The sequence below is a fragment of the Strix aluco genome, chromosome 7 (assembly GCF_031877795.1).
Source record: "Strix aluco isolate bStrAlu1 chromosome 7, bStrAlu1.hap1, whole genome shotgun sequence".
Classification (NCBI taxonomy): Eukaryota; Metazoa; Chordata; class Aves; order Strigiformes; family Strigidae; genus Strix; species Strix aluco.
In genome coordinates, this window is record NC_133937.1 from 10,526,013 (window position 1) to 10,542,553 (window position 16,541).

Consider the following 16,541-nt stretch of genomic DNA (forward strand, 5'->3'; position numbering starts at 1 on the left):
AGTTCTCTGGAGGTTTAGTTAGAGGTTTCTCCCAAATATTTTCAAGATATGAAACAAAGGGAACTATGGAGGGTAAAATAAAGGGCAGTGGTTGTCTATGGACTGTCGCTGCCCAGCCTGATTAGTTTTCAGACCAAAAATATTCCTTACTACAAGAAGAATCTGCACTGACAGCAAAGGTTTCCTTGAATTTTATTTGGGAGAGTGTCACCAAAAATTACACATTCTGAGGCAGGAATATGGTGGGTTTTTTTTAGTAAGTCGTCCGTAAGAGAAAAACGGCATACTATGCAGCTTTCAAACAACCAGAGATGAAGTAAGGGATTTTCCCAACTGTTCTTTCAAATCTCATTGAATGAATTTTTAAAAAACAGTTAGGAGTTTACTTTTGTTTGCTTTACATTCTCTCAGAAGGATGATAAAGGAGCAAAGATGCCTGCATGCCTTTTCAAAGAACCGTTTTCATATTTTGCTGCCGAAAGTCCTTAAAAACTAATGATGGAGCTCTAATCCACTACGGAATACATCCTGTGCTACGTGTAGCCATTTTTGTGTATTAAAAAATTATAGGCTCAGAACTCTTTATCTTCTGTATGTTTTGTACTATCCAGCAACAGCAGCTACAGCTCTGCCATATCTGTTTCTAGATTCACTTTCTGAAGCTACAGTAAATCAGTAAATGCAGTGTGGCATTTTGGAGGAAGTAGACCCTTTCTCTTGTTATGGTTTAAGGATATTCCTAAGAAGGGATACCAAGCTCCACCTGCATGGCTGGCACTAGGGCCTGGAAGATCCTTGTAGGGAATTTTCTGTTTTCATTCTCCCATCATCCATACTTGCCTAGCTCTTGCTCATTTCTGTGTAATAGTCAGCTGTGAGCTTAGAAAAACATCTGATACTGATTGTAAATATGCAAACAGACTCTCCTTGAAAGAGCTAGATACTGTCAAACCCAAATTAAGACTTTGAGAACTCTAAACTCCACAGATCAGGCCCTTTAAAGCCTCTTTTTAGGAATTATTTGCCAATCACTAGTAAAACAAGCAATGAATTTTTAAAGCTATGTTTTCTGTAACTTTTACAGTCAGACTTAATACCTACTTCAGTTACCATAACAAGTGTTGCAACAGATGCTTTTGGGTTTAATGAAGACAGTCAAGCAGATTTATTGCCTATTTATTCTAGAGGTGACTGAACAATTTTCAACAAATAACTTCCTCCGGTATAGTCTTTATTTTTGTGCCTCTATCAAATAGCATTTATCAGACTGCAGTTCCTTCTCTTAGAAATGAACCACCTCAAGTCTTCACAGACCAGTCAAGTCTGCCAAGATTCATGACTTAGCTGGAAGCAGTCACTCCACTGACACAGTCCTGGTTATCTTTCTCTAGCCAGCTGAGCATGCCATCACCTGTGAGATGATCACCTGTGTCTGAGCTAAAAGGGTGTAACACACAGTATTCCTTCAGCTTTGTTCATGGTGCAGCCCTGTCCTTGAAATTATTTTACCACTGGCTGTACCTTTTGGAAACACAGACTCAGTTCCCACACAGGCAAAGCAGACGATGTATCATATGGATTGTTAAGCAGAGACAGCTCACATGATCTCAGCAGTTTAGGTAGAATTGAATTTTGATGCCCCAAGGATAAGAGGTTGTTTCTGGCCACATCCAGACTGCTTCTGTAATACAAAATAAATATGAAGGGACAAACCACAGGTGAAGTCCCAGTGGTGCACTCAGGTGAATGGATCCTATTATTCCTGACGTCAGCTGGGAGGCAATGGAAAATATGAGGAGTGGTGCTCCTTCCCTGCCCCCAGCAGCAGCTGTCTTTCCCAAATCGCAACCCTTCTCATGGGGCAGCAGCAATGCTGGCAAGCCTCACAGAGCAGCCAAATTCACCACTGGAACTAAAGCTGATGCTACACTTGCAGTCACTTGCCCCAGAGCTGCCCGCTTTGCATGTGCCTTGAGCCATCCTGCCTTTAAGCCCATGCATGAGAAGTTCCTCCCATGTGCGGGATCTGCCTGTGGAAGGATCAAGTATCAAATTTCAGAAATACCTGCAAAAGGCATAAGCAATATACAATTTAATTGCTTTGTTGTAAAAATGCCCACTCACTGAGGCTGAAGAGCCAGGCTTACTTGGAAGGAAAGAATAAAAGAAATGCATCCCAAAGCAGATTCTCATGTGTATGCCAAGCTCAACTACACATGGCAGGGTAGAGGAGATAAAGCTTGCATCCTGTACTTATCAGTATCTCTAGGACTGGATCTGGTTCACGTTCACGGTACTTACACAACTGTGATTTGCACTATTTAAAATCAAAGAGTTGCCACAGGTTTATGTGTGCTCTAGGACCTCAACTGTAATGTGTCGAGGATCAAGACAGGCAAAAGTTCACATGGTTATTGATGGTTATAAGGTTATGCTTTCAGATATCTATGAACAGAAAGAAAGCAGGTTGTGGTCCTCATACTAAGCTTCTATGAATTGAAGAAGGCAACAGAAGCATTTAATAAATTTAATAAATTAGAGCAGTAAAACATTACTGCGCACAGTGATTTCTTGGAGACATTTATTCATATTACTAGAAAAAAGTTAAGTTTCTCAAACTCTTCACAGAAATAATCCTTTCTATTTTTTAAGTAAATGCTCTGAACTTTTACAAAAACATCAAATAGCTACTGTGTGCTATTAATGGCAACAAACATAATCAACTTCAGAAGTTCACAAGCAATATACAGAAGGAAGAACTTCCAAGGCATTTGCTTCGATCAGTTCAAATGAGGCAGATGGGTAGAAATATGTGACTCCTATGATTCAGTGAGTTCATGCCAATATAGACGACCATATTAGAAGTACTCAGCGACATTGTCATACAAGAGAGGTCCCACTGTAGCGCACTGCATTAACAGCAGCAAAACCCTTGAGAATTTTCCAGGCCTTGTCAACCCAGACTGCTTTGATGAACTGTATAAACAGAGATGTAATAATCACTCACTAGTTTACATGCACTGAAGTACAGCTATTAAAAGATTTCTAGTCTGCATTATGACAGTGGCACAGTCATGCTTGGCAAACAGGCCAATATCTGAGCTTACAGTTGTCAGACATTCCAAATTCCCATGTTCAATTTATATCTCTGAGGCTTATACCTCCAAAGACCTAGGGTTCTCCTCCTTCACTTTGTTATTTCCCTACAGAAAACAATTGAGACTAGCAGATTCAAGGGGATTGTTCATCTGCTTGTCAGCACTTAGATAACGGTTTGTCCTTCAAGAACGTCAGTCAATTTTTCTAGTCTTTGTAGTTGGCTAATGATAAGACAAATCCTCAGTACTTCAAGTAAAGATTTAACAGACCATTTTATGGAAAATAAACATAATCATGAGGTTAATGGCAGTGAGCATACTGTCATTTTACAGTTGGACTCGATGATCTTAAGGGTCTTTTCCAACCTAAATGATTCTATGATTCTATACTTATGCTCCCCATCTGGGGGACAAAGCTGGAAGGATCAACTGGGTCACTGACTCCAATCCTCTGCAATCATAGGAAAATACAATCAATGGGTCAAGAACACATCAGTCCTGTGAACACCAAGGATTATTTCCTAAATCTTCTACCACTGGTTTCAATCTGTGGTTCACAGATCAACCTAGGCAATAAAAAAAAAAAAAAAAAAAAGTCTGTTGTCAGTAGATTTAAATTATCAACCCTCTCAGGAACTTTTCTAGAGGTATAGAAATTGAAAAAGGTTGAAAACAACTGGCCTACAGCCATCCCAAAGTCTACAGCAAGAGGCCAAAGGCCAGAACTACAATGCAACTCAAGAGGAGAGCAGAGGAAATTCAGGCTGTCATGCTGGCCCCAACAATATCAAGAAATGTGTTACATCAAATAGTTCAGAAAATCCTGAAAAATGGATCACAACCTACACAGCACAGAGAGTAAAAATGAAATAAGTAGCAGGTCCCCACTTACCACAGCAGGGAGAAAAATTCCTTCACAAGTCCACATTTAGTTTAACCCATTTCTGGTTTAAGCAAATGCAGTTTAGCAATAATGGAATCAACCGATCGGTGTACCAGCCTAATACACCAAACATCTCATTGCTTCCTTTGGCCAGTCTGGTACTGTGAGTGATCAAAGGATGACAGCGAAGAGACAGGAGGGAAGGAAAGTAGGGATGAAGCAAAAGACTACATGGACCTTAAACTACGTTTCAAGAGGAAGATCCCTTCTTGAGCCCTACAGACAGGTCAGAAGGAGGCATGAAGTACAGTACACGAGCACTGGGAAGAGGAACTCCAATCCCAAAGACACACGCAGAAGTCACGAACATAAATGTCTTCCTTACCATGCTATACAGATGAGAGCTTGGCAAGCACATGAGAAACTGCACTGGGACTCCCATTTCTCTTCATCTGGTAATTCTCATTCACCCACAACCAGAGTGAGAGTCAAACTTCCACAAATTAAAACTTAATCCAGGACCAGTATCCAGAAAATCAATTGACCTTTCTCTGTATCAAGTTAACTAATACTCTCAACAAGTTTACTTCCTATATTAATATTTTTCTACAGAAAAAGAGATAAAAGAAGTTTCCTGTAAAATCTCATCAAAAAGAGAATATAATTACGGGGAGAATGGAATAATCCTTTTTTAAGCCAATATATCCATCTTGAGACAACCTTCAATATACTTTAGAACATTTCAAGCAATTTTATCAGCATTTAGGAAGGAAAAAGAACACCTTGAGGCCAGTCCTGTCAGCAAATATTTCCCATCTTCATCTTAAATCTCAATATATTATTCCAGATGAATGCATTGCAGGCACAATTTTTTGAAGCACTGTGAACACTCTATTACATTGATGGCCACACTTTTCCCATGTGAGCCATTATTTGCAAATATGGATACCCTGTAAAAAAAATGTAACTGGTAGTCTTTTGGAAAGAACACAGACACACTTCATACTAACAACCTCTCATTTAGAAACTCAAAGGACATTTTTTAATCAGATTTATGAGACTGAGACCAAAGTACATCTGCATTTGTCTGTCTCTATGGTTTCATGAAGATAATGATTTTGACATATCTGTTAGAAAACTTTCTGGCCAAAAGCTGAAGTAATTTGACCTTTTTTTGTTTGTTTGTTAAACATCAATATAACATCACCAGAAATATTAAAAAATTAAAAGAATTACAAAGTTCACATATATACAGACCTTTTTTCGGGAGCGATTTAATTTTCCCTCGTGCATGCTTATTTGAGCTTTAGATCAGCTTCCTCAACTGGTTTACATTTTATCAATGGTATCATTAAGTTTTTCTATCAATTCTCAAGTTATTTATTAACATTGTAATAACATGCTAGATCCTGAAGATCCCACTTAAAATTCTCAGCTTCAAAGTGCATTTTCCAAAGGCCCTAGGACCTATGATTATTTCCCAGTTAATCTGTTAATCTGACAAGCTATTTGCAAATCATACATTCAAAGTAACCCTGAAGAGATGGAGATATATTTTTTAAAAAAAGAACTCTCTAAATCCAAATATTTATTTGTATTTCCTAAGCCAAATACACCTCACCAACACAGTAGCTGGGAACAGATTTAAACAGCAAATTGATCCAAGCCTTCATTTTGCCTCAAGGCACCTTCCAGGGGCACTGGAGCCAACAGAGCCTTTCCAGCTGTCACTACGCTGTTCTCCATTCAAAGAAACTCCTCCTATTTCTTCTTCAACCTCAGAGAGAACAATCTTACCTTACTAGTTCACCTCATTGTCCCAGGAAGCAAACTGAGCAATGTAGGCTCACCCCTTTTTCTGCCTGTCCCTTGATCATCTTGTGACTGAGTTTAACTTGAATTTAACTAGGTAAAGAGTCATGTGTATGTATGATACGTATTTTTCTCTAGGGCTTTGTACAGTAGTTCTCTGGTCTCATGAGCTGCATTTTACAGTGTACGAATTTTACAGTTAACTTACACTCCATGCACAGGTTTTGTACAGAGGTAAACTACACCCTTGAGCAACTAGCAGTGCTATTCCTGAAAAATATAAAATAAACCCAACTTTACACATTGTAAGTCTGTCACAAGTTACAGACTGTAAGATTTTTCTCCCCTGCCAAGACCAAAAGAACATCAACATTTTAAAAGCACATTTTCTCTCTTTAAAAATACAAGAATCCAAAATAATTTATTTCCCTATTAATTACCCCACAAAACAGTTTATTTGTTTATTTTTCTGAGAAAATAAATTTCAGAATCAAAACATCACACACATCCTGCTCCAAGCCTTCCTCTTACAGTTTTAGGAGATGTGCCACTTCCACTGACTCAACACAACCATCCATAACTTCTTAGGGCAGGAGACAAGACTCCAGTTCACAAATAGTCTCCCTAGAGGCCAGCAACAATAAAAGATCAGTTAGTAGGATTATGAAAAATCCGGTTTAGAGCCCCATTGCCTCTTTGAGTGCAGGACATGAACTCCCATCTTTGATCGTGAAACCTTATTTCTTGCATACCCATCAGGTGCTTTTCTACATGTTAAGCTGCCTAAAGGACAACGTCTCTCTGAAGATAATTAGCACAAGAAAGAAAATAAAAAGTCATTAAAATTATGACAATGCACAATCTGCCTTCTAGTTCGTGGACATTTTATGAATTATTTTTTGACAAAATTACCATTTACATTACATTACAAATTAGCATTAAACTGTCAGCATTGCCAGAATGCCCTATAGCAAATATAACTGACCACTGTTGTAATTTCTTTTTTACATTCCTGGTATTTTGCCATTCTTTAGAGCTACTGCGATGCTCTCAAGAAGCACCTCTGGCTTCTTGTCCGTGTGTGTTCTCCATTTCCTTATAATGTCAGAGATACACAGCTTTAAAGGTTAAAATCTAAAATAAAATAAAAAAAGAGAGGAAGATTACCCGTCGTATCAGTGAAAGCAGGATGAGAGACTTAACTGTAATACAAACCCCAGGGTCACTGCAGCAGGTAACATAGAGGAAGCTGCATGAAACTTAAAGGTTTCCCCTGGCGGTCACTGAAAGGCAGTAAGTCTCCCAGAGACACGCATTTCATTTCCATAATGCAGTTCCACTTCTTGTAATGTAAAGGGAAAAGGCAAAACCTTAGTTTTCTCATGTAGATATAGCAACAATTTACAAACCTTAGAAAATGCACTGAAAAAACATCTGTGTACTGCTGCCAACAGATGTTGTCATCATGATGATTAAAATGCAATGGAAATAGAATAATCCAGCAAATCACAAAAAGCATGTTCATAAAATCTATTGCATTGAGCAGCGGCAGGGAAGAGGGAAGTATGGGGGGAACACCATGCTACCAAACAAGAGAAGGCAGGTAAAAAAGACATCAGAATTCAGAGAAATAATTTACATTTACCAACCTCACTAGGAAGTAGAATGATGAATCTGCTGTCCGTATAAAATGGGGCATGGCTGGTAGTGAGGAGGTGGGTCTGAAAAGGACAACCACAGACAGGAAAGTATATGTCTGACCAGCTAGATGCCTTTGAGAAACTAGAGTTTTGGTGAAGAACCCCAGGCATAAAGATACCAGCCACAACTGTAAGGTCCCCGACTTGGCAATAAGACACTAAGAACAAACCAGATGAATAACAGAAGGAAGATCTTCCCAAGATAAATATTAGGTTACTGCAAAAAAATCTAATGAAAGACAACAAAATGCCTTTTGAGAACTAGGATTGCAGATTTGATTCAAAAAGAATCAGGCATCACTAGTCATTGCATTGCCAGATGACTCTGAGTTTTAGCTGACACATTTTCTTTTTAAGCAACGGTGTAAAAACAAAGAGGACACACCATGGTCATAAAAAAGCAAACTGCCCTCAACATGTGACAAGGCATTAAGACTTTAGAAACGCATTTGTGAACCAATCTTGCCACACCAGCGCCACTGCCACAGGCAGAGAAGGGAGGGAAAGATTACTTCAGACACCTGCTTTAAGAAGACTGTCTCTAATCACACTTGACAACAGCACTTCTGCTCGCCTGCGCAGCTGACTTGTGAGTACCCATCCAGAGGCAAAGCAAGAACCCGCTGGCTACCGAAGCACTGTGACACATTTAATGGGTGTGCTAATTCATGGCTGAGGTCCCGCTTGTCTAAAAGCCTTGCTGCAAGACTTTCCTCCTAAGTCTTCCCTAAGAGTTACCACACAAAGTCCATCAGCTCTCTTACAATTTGTTGGGGTTTTTATAAAGGAAAAAAAAAAAACAAAAAGCTAGGTAGTGCTGAAACATGAAATTACTTCTCATGTGGACTATACAACGCTTTAATCCGGAAACAGGCACTCTCATTTCAAGCTGCTCTGGACAAGCAGTTTTCTACAAGCAGAGGTCTAGTCAACCTCAACTTCTGCTAGATCGTATCTTTCCCCAGCTTGTCCTGTGAACACACTTTGGAAATGCCTTTTCTTCTCTTGGGAAGGGAAAAGCATGCCAGGGTTGATTATTTGCAGACTGATTACCTGCTAATGCTGTGGCACCCCTACCCTTCTCCTGCCTCTTTAAAAATCCAGACCCATACCATGAGAGCAGCTCCCTCAGACCAGAGGAAGCACAAGCTTTTTCTGTTTCTGTTTGGGTCACTCAGTCCTACCTATATCAAAAACACTGTTACTTCCACAGTAACCGAAGTACTTCAGGACAAAAGCAAGCTGAAAGGAAAGAAAAATAAAGTTTCAGGAAAAATAAACTTGAAGCAGATAATTGGGTTGTTCCCTTCTATTTTTTTTTACACTTTAAGCCCTCTGAGTTTTGACCCTTGCAGACATCACATCCTGTTTCTTTTCCCCGAGCCTCTCAGATAACTGTTCTCATTTCAAAAATATCCTCAGGTAGGATAGGAAATGGACAAAACATCGGTCCTTTAGATTAAAATGAAGCTAATATTCCACACAAGACAATGCTCAATTTATACCACAGTTTTCCTTGGAGTTCTAAAGCATTTTTTAAATAAACATAAAATTAAGTCAAGGGTTTGCAAACACACAGAAAAGACACTAAGAGGCTTCATCTCCCATAAACCAACTCCTCCTTCCAGCATCCCAAGTTTTACCTTTATCAAAGAACAGAGAGGTTAAGAAAACAAAGGGCTATGGAAATGCTGCTCTAGATCATTACACAGTTTCTCCACTGAAAGTATTACCAAGCAGAAAATAATTGATATTTCCTAAATATGAGGTAATGGTATAAAAGACAACTCTCATTAACTTTACAAACATTCGCTTATATAGGAAATCCTTTTATTTACTTTCTAAAGAAGAACAAACCAGATTGTCAATGAGATTTTGAGGATATTGAAAGTATTCCATCAGCACTGCTCAAAGACTCGGGTAAGTAAACTAAAATGCAGAGGATTAAATGACTGGACTGAGAAACAGGATACATAATGAGAGTTTGAACCCACTAGGAGTTTTTTGGTTTGAACTTGTTGCATTTTTTAAGAGAGAAAGTAATTTCTTAGATATTATTCTGTTTAATATGGGGGGAAAAAATGTTTTCTTACTGTCCTTTTACTCCTTTATGAAAGGTTGCTAAGGGAATGGTTCTCGGTAAGGTCAAGCAGTAGAAACCCCACTGTGTGTTTTAATGCAGCCAAACACCACTTGAAATTAATGCCTCTCAGTTCTTTTTACCTTTAAGCACTGGCTGTTAGTGCTTTTCAGTATTAATTCTTACTGCATATCTGAGTATATAATAGGCAAAAGGGGAAAAAAAAGGGACAGCCACCAAGATGCCACAACTGGGTCAAAGGAGCAGAACTTCAAAAAAACGGGACTAGTATAGACAGCCTCTTTCTGATAAGACAAACCTTTCAGGCTATAAAAAGCACTCCAAACCCACAAACCTGAAAGCAGTTCCAAGCACAGCTATCAGGTCTCCAAATTATAATTAAATGCAAGCTATTAGGAAAAACATAAAAGAAACCCTTTCAACATATTTCAGATATTTATTGGCTTGAAGTTATGTAAATTAAAGAAACCTTGGCATATTAGCATATGATTACTATCTGCCTTTGAAATGATTACAGATCTACATATGACATAAAATGAAGTTCTCAAAATGTTGCATGCTATTTATCGGTCTCGCTTCAATTTTCTCATGGACAAGAATCCTAACAACCAAAGAGTTACACTAAGGATCAGCATTAGCTGCTCCCTTTCCTCAGTAAAGAATGAAATGGAAAGAATTCTCAGGATGGCACCTAGATTTCAACTTCAGAGCTGACACATTTTTGTGTAAGCTAGTCTGCACAACTTGTATGTGCCCTGTGCATAGAATGTTTCATTCCTTGGTCTGAAACGTGGCCTCTTTCAACAGGTTTCCAAATGGAAGGAACCACACAGCATTTCTGTACATAAGAAAAATCACTGAAAGTTCTATTACATTAAAAAAACCTGTCAAAATGTAAAATTGAACGTGTAAGCCATTTTTCAAAATCATCAACTCAACTATCTGCAAATTATGGAAAAAACTCTTGCCAGAAAAGCAATAGCTGTGTGGGCCATTTTCACTCTAGCAGGGCACTTTCAGATAAACAAAGACAACTGCTAAAAAAAAAAAAAAAAAAAAAAAAAAACAATTTCATATAAGACTCACACAGCAGTATGATTCCAACAATGCTTTCTAAGTAAATCTTTTTTTGAGGGGCAAATTGAAAAAACACCTCTAAGCATGAGATGACAGACAAATAAAGACACAGCTGGAATTCCCTCAGAGGGAATTTTTTATGAATAAAAGTATGAGAAACATTTTAATCTTTGCCCTAAAAATGAAGAAAGAGTTTCACTATGGTTCCTCTGAAATGGTAAAAAGTTAAACTCGAAGTAACTATTTCAGCCAGTGTCTTAGTGTGCTGTAGTCTTACAGTCAGGCACTACTGTAGTTGTATAACTAGGCTTTGAGGCTTTGTTTTGTTTTTCTTCCAGTAAGTAACTGTGGTAAGCCACAAACAGTTTTAATAAACATGATGTGATATCCCCTCTGTTCAAAGAATATGTAGTTTTAACTCCTTTCACTGTATGGCTCAAACATAGCATGATAAATCGCATCAAAATATTAAATTCATCTCATTCTGCAAGTATGAAGATGTAATTTAAAATGTAATACTTAGATAGTCAATCCTCTAATCATCTGTAGCTGGAAGATTCTGAACACAGAAAGGCTCAAGGCATATTCCCTGCTGGACACATTACAGTAAGTCTAGCAATTAAATTATTTGTATGGGGCATATGAGCATGCATGTATATGCATATATACTGATTGTATTTCACAATTTAGGATCATTTTCTTTAGCCATTATTTTAACTAGATCAAGCTGAGGCGGTTTTGTATACTCATTTCACATTTACAGATCCTCCTCCACAGTAATGACTGAGAAAAGCTGCCACAGACAAAGCACTCAGAAAATTATTTTCTTCAAGAAAAAAATAAAAATAAAAAGAGAAACAGAAATAAAATCTTTAACCTTGAAACACATTCACTAATAATTTTACGAACACTGCTTATTTCTGATCTTTTGGGATAATTTCTAGCACGCTAGTTAATGATGTAGCACATTTTCTGTAATGAAACCCTAGAATAAGAAACCCAACTGCAGCTCCTTGATAACTGAGCAGGATCGGCAGCAGGATCAGTGGGAAAGACCATTAGGTACTGAATTGTACTTAATTTTAGGTACAATTGTACCTACAGGTTTGAATTGTAGCCTAACCTACAGCTGCTCTTGTGTATGACACCCTTAAAACTGATGGGTGACCCACACTGAACATGGAAATAAAGGTATTAGCAAGTCCACATACTAGAAGAGAGAGAAGAAATGAGCTTAACCTGTTATGCAGATGGAGGGAGTGAAAAAAAATCTTTCAGACAAAATAAAAGAAGTTTTCATTGGAAAGCATGAAATTAATGAGGGATTCCCTATCATCCCACAGCAAGCAGGGGCTCCTGTGGCAGGCTGAGCGTGCCACCTCCCCACCATCAGCCTCCGCCCAGCAGGGACAGGACTCTGTGCTCCAAACAGGTCCCATCTACACCGTCCATGTTTCCACAAAAAAAAAACTTACTGCCTTGGGATGCTAAGCTGTCAGCCCACAGCAGCACCTCCTTCTTCCCCTGCCTCCTCACTGCCTGCTGCACCCCGATGCACAGCACTGTCTGGAGATCGCTCAGCCCCAGCCCGAAATGATGGGAGCCTCTGCAAAAGCAGGGAACATGGCTGGAGTGGAACTAACCCCAGTACATCTGGTACAGAAAAAAACAAGCTCTAGCTGGGATGTGTTTGAGTGGGACTGCCTTCCAAGAGTCCAAAATATTTTGCACCTGCAGTTGAACTGTGACCAGAACCTGAATAGCTGTGGCTACAAAGTAACAAATCACAAGTGGAATGAAACAACAAAACAAAGGTGTATTTGGATGTTTGCCCACAGTCTGCAGCCTGCCTTCATCCTCAGCACCAAACCGACTCCTCTCTGGGCTATTGACTCCTTTCCTTCCTGCTGAAGCCATCTGCGGGTCCCTGCTTTCAGCATAACAAAACCACAAGAATGGGAAGAGATGGACATTTTAATTTGCTGTTATCTTTAGCTCTGCGAAACACTCTGGTTTATAATACACTGAGCCATGCAACTACAGAGCATAAAAACACAAGCACGATGAGATGACAGTGTCACAGATGTCTTCACTGTGGCAGTCCTTAACAAGTCTTGGTCTGGTCTCAGAGGGCACAAGGAGGTAAAACTGTTAAGCTCATTCACCCCACTGAGCACCAGCTTTTAACTGCAGCAAACTAGTAGAAAAAATGTGTAGTTGCACAGCAAGGCTTCTCTGACCATGGGAGAGAACCCCTACCTACGCTCTTTCTGGTTGGTTTTTATAGAGTCTTGAAAGCTCAGATTAAACCTAGAAAAAAGAATGTATGTAACAGTATGTTCTTTCTGGAGAGCTCAGAGTTCACCTGTCAAAAACTTCCAAACAAGACCCCGTACCCTGATGGAAACAGTGTGAACTGTGTTCAAGCAAGCCATGGAAGAATAGCAGATAAAGGTAAAGTTATGTCATAATGAAAGACTCAAGAGAAACCACTGGAGAAAAATTGACAGTATATTGATATAAACCCATCCTTTGCAATTCTGGCAGATGAGAATTTTTTTTTTTTTAATATTTTACATTAAAAATCTAGGTACAGCCTATGATTTCTAGCTAGGTACCAAATTCCCCAATCCAGTGCAGTCAAATCAATAAAGCTTTGTTTTTTAAAAAAATAATAATCCGTATATGAAATGTTTTATAAATTTTCTTCTTATTTTTGATTGCATTTGTTATGCTTTCCTTTCCCTTCTCTCTACTCTTCCATTGTGATATTAAAACATCCTAACTCTAAAAACAACAACCTTCACTTCTGGGGCATGTGAAACTATAGCTCAACAAAATAAAATATCTTACTCTGCATTTACATAAAGACATATTTGATGTAGCTTTATACAGTGCTGGATCAGGGCTTACCCAATGGCAAGGGAAGGGTTATCACAATGACTCAGGGGTATCTTTTCATGGTTGTTGTTAGAGACCTATGTCTTCCCCTTCTATATTTAATAGCCACCTAAGTGTAAATTGTCCCAAGAGAGAAAACAGTCCTTTAACTGAAGCCTGAAGTCTGTATTTTGCCAAAACCAGGACGCAGCTTCTGGCCCACCTGTGGGCTTATCGTCAGGGACACTTGCACTACCTTGAAATAAGAGTCCCAGGTTTGCAAAAAGAACTATGTGCAAATATCCAAAGACACAGGCACACCACAAAAGCATACAGTCACTCTGCTCCTCCATAGTTCCCTACCACTGGGCAAGGCACATATGACAAGCATAGTAGCTCTGCTTGGGATTTTACCCAGATAAATAAATGTAAGAATAGCAATAGAGCTGCTGAGTCCCGTTCTCCGGGTCTGCGTGTCATCTTAGTTATTTACACATTGGTCAGCTTATACCTTCTCAACAAATAAAACTGAAAGCAACTGTGGTAGTAACTTGAAATATATGTGCTGAGACAAGATAGCTCAAGAACTATGTGCTGACCTCTTCTCCAGTATCCAGTGATAGGACATGTGGGAATGGTTCCAAGCTGTGCCAGGGGAGGTTTAGACTGGACATTAGGAAGCATTTCTTTACTGAGAGGGTGGTCAAACACTGGGACAGGTTTCCTCAAGAGGTGGTTGACGCCCCAAGCCTGTCAGTGTTTAAGAGGCATTTGGGCAATGCCCTTAACAACAGACTTTAACTTTTGGTCAGCTCTGAATTAGTCAGGTAGTTGGACTAGATGATCATTGTAGGTCCCTTCCAATTGAAATGGTCTGTCTATTTTATTCTACGCCAAGTATATATCATTACCAAGTCCTACAGACTATGATAAGAGATCAGATTCCCTCAATGGCATACAACACAGACATCCAAAAAAATCATCAGCTCTGAGTTGCTCTGAAACCACAGCAGCATACATGGGACTGACAATAAACCCATTTATGGAACACCATTCTTGCTCTCAAATCACATTCTGATTTTCCAAATTTGTTCTGGTTTCCAGAGCTGACAGCATTTTAACATCAACAAGCACACATACAAGGCTGCTCAAATTAGAAACAATTCATTTGAAATTGCTATGCAGAGAGAACAGCAAGTTTCAGCTCCAGGAAAGCTCCATAGATGTGCAAGCATCATCCACTGAGAAACAGGGGTTTAAAGTTTCACAGTTTCCGAGTAACCACCTCCTTACCATCTCCAAAGAGGACTCCGAAAGTTAAGTATTAGCTTTCCTATGACCCAGTTTTGACCTACAGCTAACTATTCCCCCTCCAAAAGCAACATTTTAAAAACTTACACATTAGTCTTGTTTGGTTTTTAGTTTAAACATGCCATCACGTTTTCAAGCCCAGCTGGAAACTTGTTTGCCACCCATATGTCATACACACAGTCCCTTTTCAACACCAATGGCAGGCTCAAAAAAATCCCAGTTTGAACTGAAAGCTTTAAAGTGTTTCTCATAGCTCTGAGCTTATTTTGAATCCTTGAATCACAAAAAGGTTACCACAGTACTAGCTTAAATACACGCCACATACAAACAAGCACTTACTAGCTCACGTCTCAATCACTTAACAGAAACGGAGCACATAGCTCTTTTGGAAGCAAGGATATAATTTAACATCATGTTTGTGATTTGAGCTCATTTCCTTAAAATCGAATGAAAAGAACAATGATTCCCCATGTATATTTTCTCCCATGACAGTCAGTGAAAAAAACAATTTTTCCCTCAAGTAATTGCCACATACATAAAAGCAATATTCTACAAAATGTGATGACTGCTTTACAAGCGCAAACAGACAACGAAGTCCTATTTTATGCGTACACCAGGGTCTGTTTATTCTTCACTGTTACATCCCTTGCCACTGGAGTTCCTTCCACCCACTTATCACATTTTGCTATAGATTATGAGTTTGACGGGGCCAAAACAATCTCTTTGCTTATCAGCACAACAGGATCTTGTTTCTGCAATGCACATTGGAAGACAAAGATAGAACACAGTTTACGCTTTTTGTTAATTACTGTTCCCTGGCACCCAACAGAACCATTAATGTGAGTGTCCACCAAGCCTTTGAAGAAAAAGGATCACTAAATTTTATTTACCTATTTCAGTCACCAGAAACTATAACAATAGTGCCCTTCTCTTTCTAAAGCAAAGTCCCTAAAGCTTTTTTTTCAAAATCTTACACTTTTCAGCACCTTCCAGCACTGAAAACTACTCCACTTCTGAAAGGCAAGGTACCTTCTGTTTGGCCTTCAGTTCTGCAAATGCACTGCTCCTACTGAGAAAACCCTACAGTTACTACTCTTCCCTGCTTCCTACCCGTGCAGAAGTTCTCCAACTCCACAATAAATGTCAGGTCAAACGCACATTAAAAACTATCTCCATCAGTAATTAACGTCTTGTTACTGTGTAATAGACCTTGTTACATGGAAGGACGACTTTTCATAATTTTACCAGCACAGAGTCATTGAAATGAAGGTCCTTGCTTGCAGCACTCTTTTAAAAGGACTTAAGGAATAATTTACAATGTCATCTCACAAGACTGTGCAAAAGATGCTTCAAATAAAAACAATATTTGTGATTGGTTTGATTGCATGAACTATTCTGGTGGTAGTATCACAATGGTCTATCTTTAGTATTGGTTTTTACTATAAAAAGTTCCATCGCTATGAAACTAATGCTTGCAACATTGATTTCCATGGCGCTGCTTAGAAAGACATTGCAGAAGAATAATGTGGATGTCAGGGCATTTTATGTAGCAGCAGCAAGATTCTGCGAGCAGTCTGGGCAGCAGATTTGCTCTAGGTTATTTTGACTACTATACACAATATTCTACTGAAATGAGCAGGACATCCGTACAGTGAGATACAATGAGATTTGGAATAGTC

General features: G+C 39.0%; 1 protein-coding gene across 4 annotated transcripts in view; it reads right to left on the minus strand.

The window, feature by feature from the left end:
- The window catches only part of GRID1 (glutamate ionotropic receptor delta type subunit 1), a 621,552-nt gene that overhangs the window by 530,400 nt on the left and 74,611 nt on the right, over positions 1–16,541 (minus strand). The window lies entirely within an intron of this gene.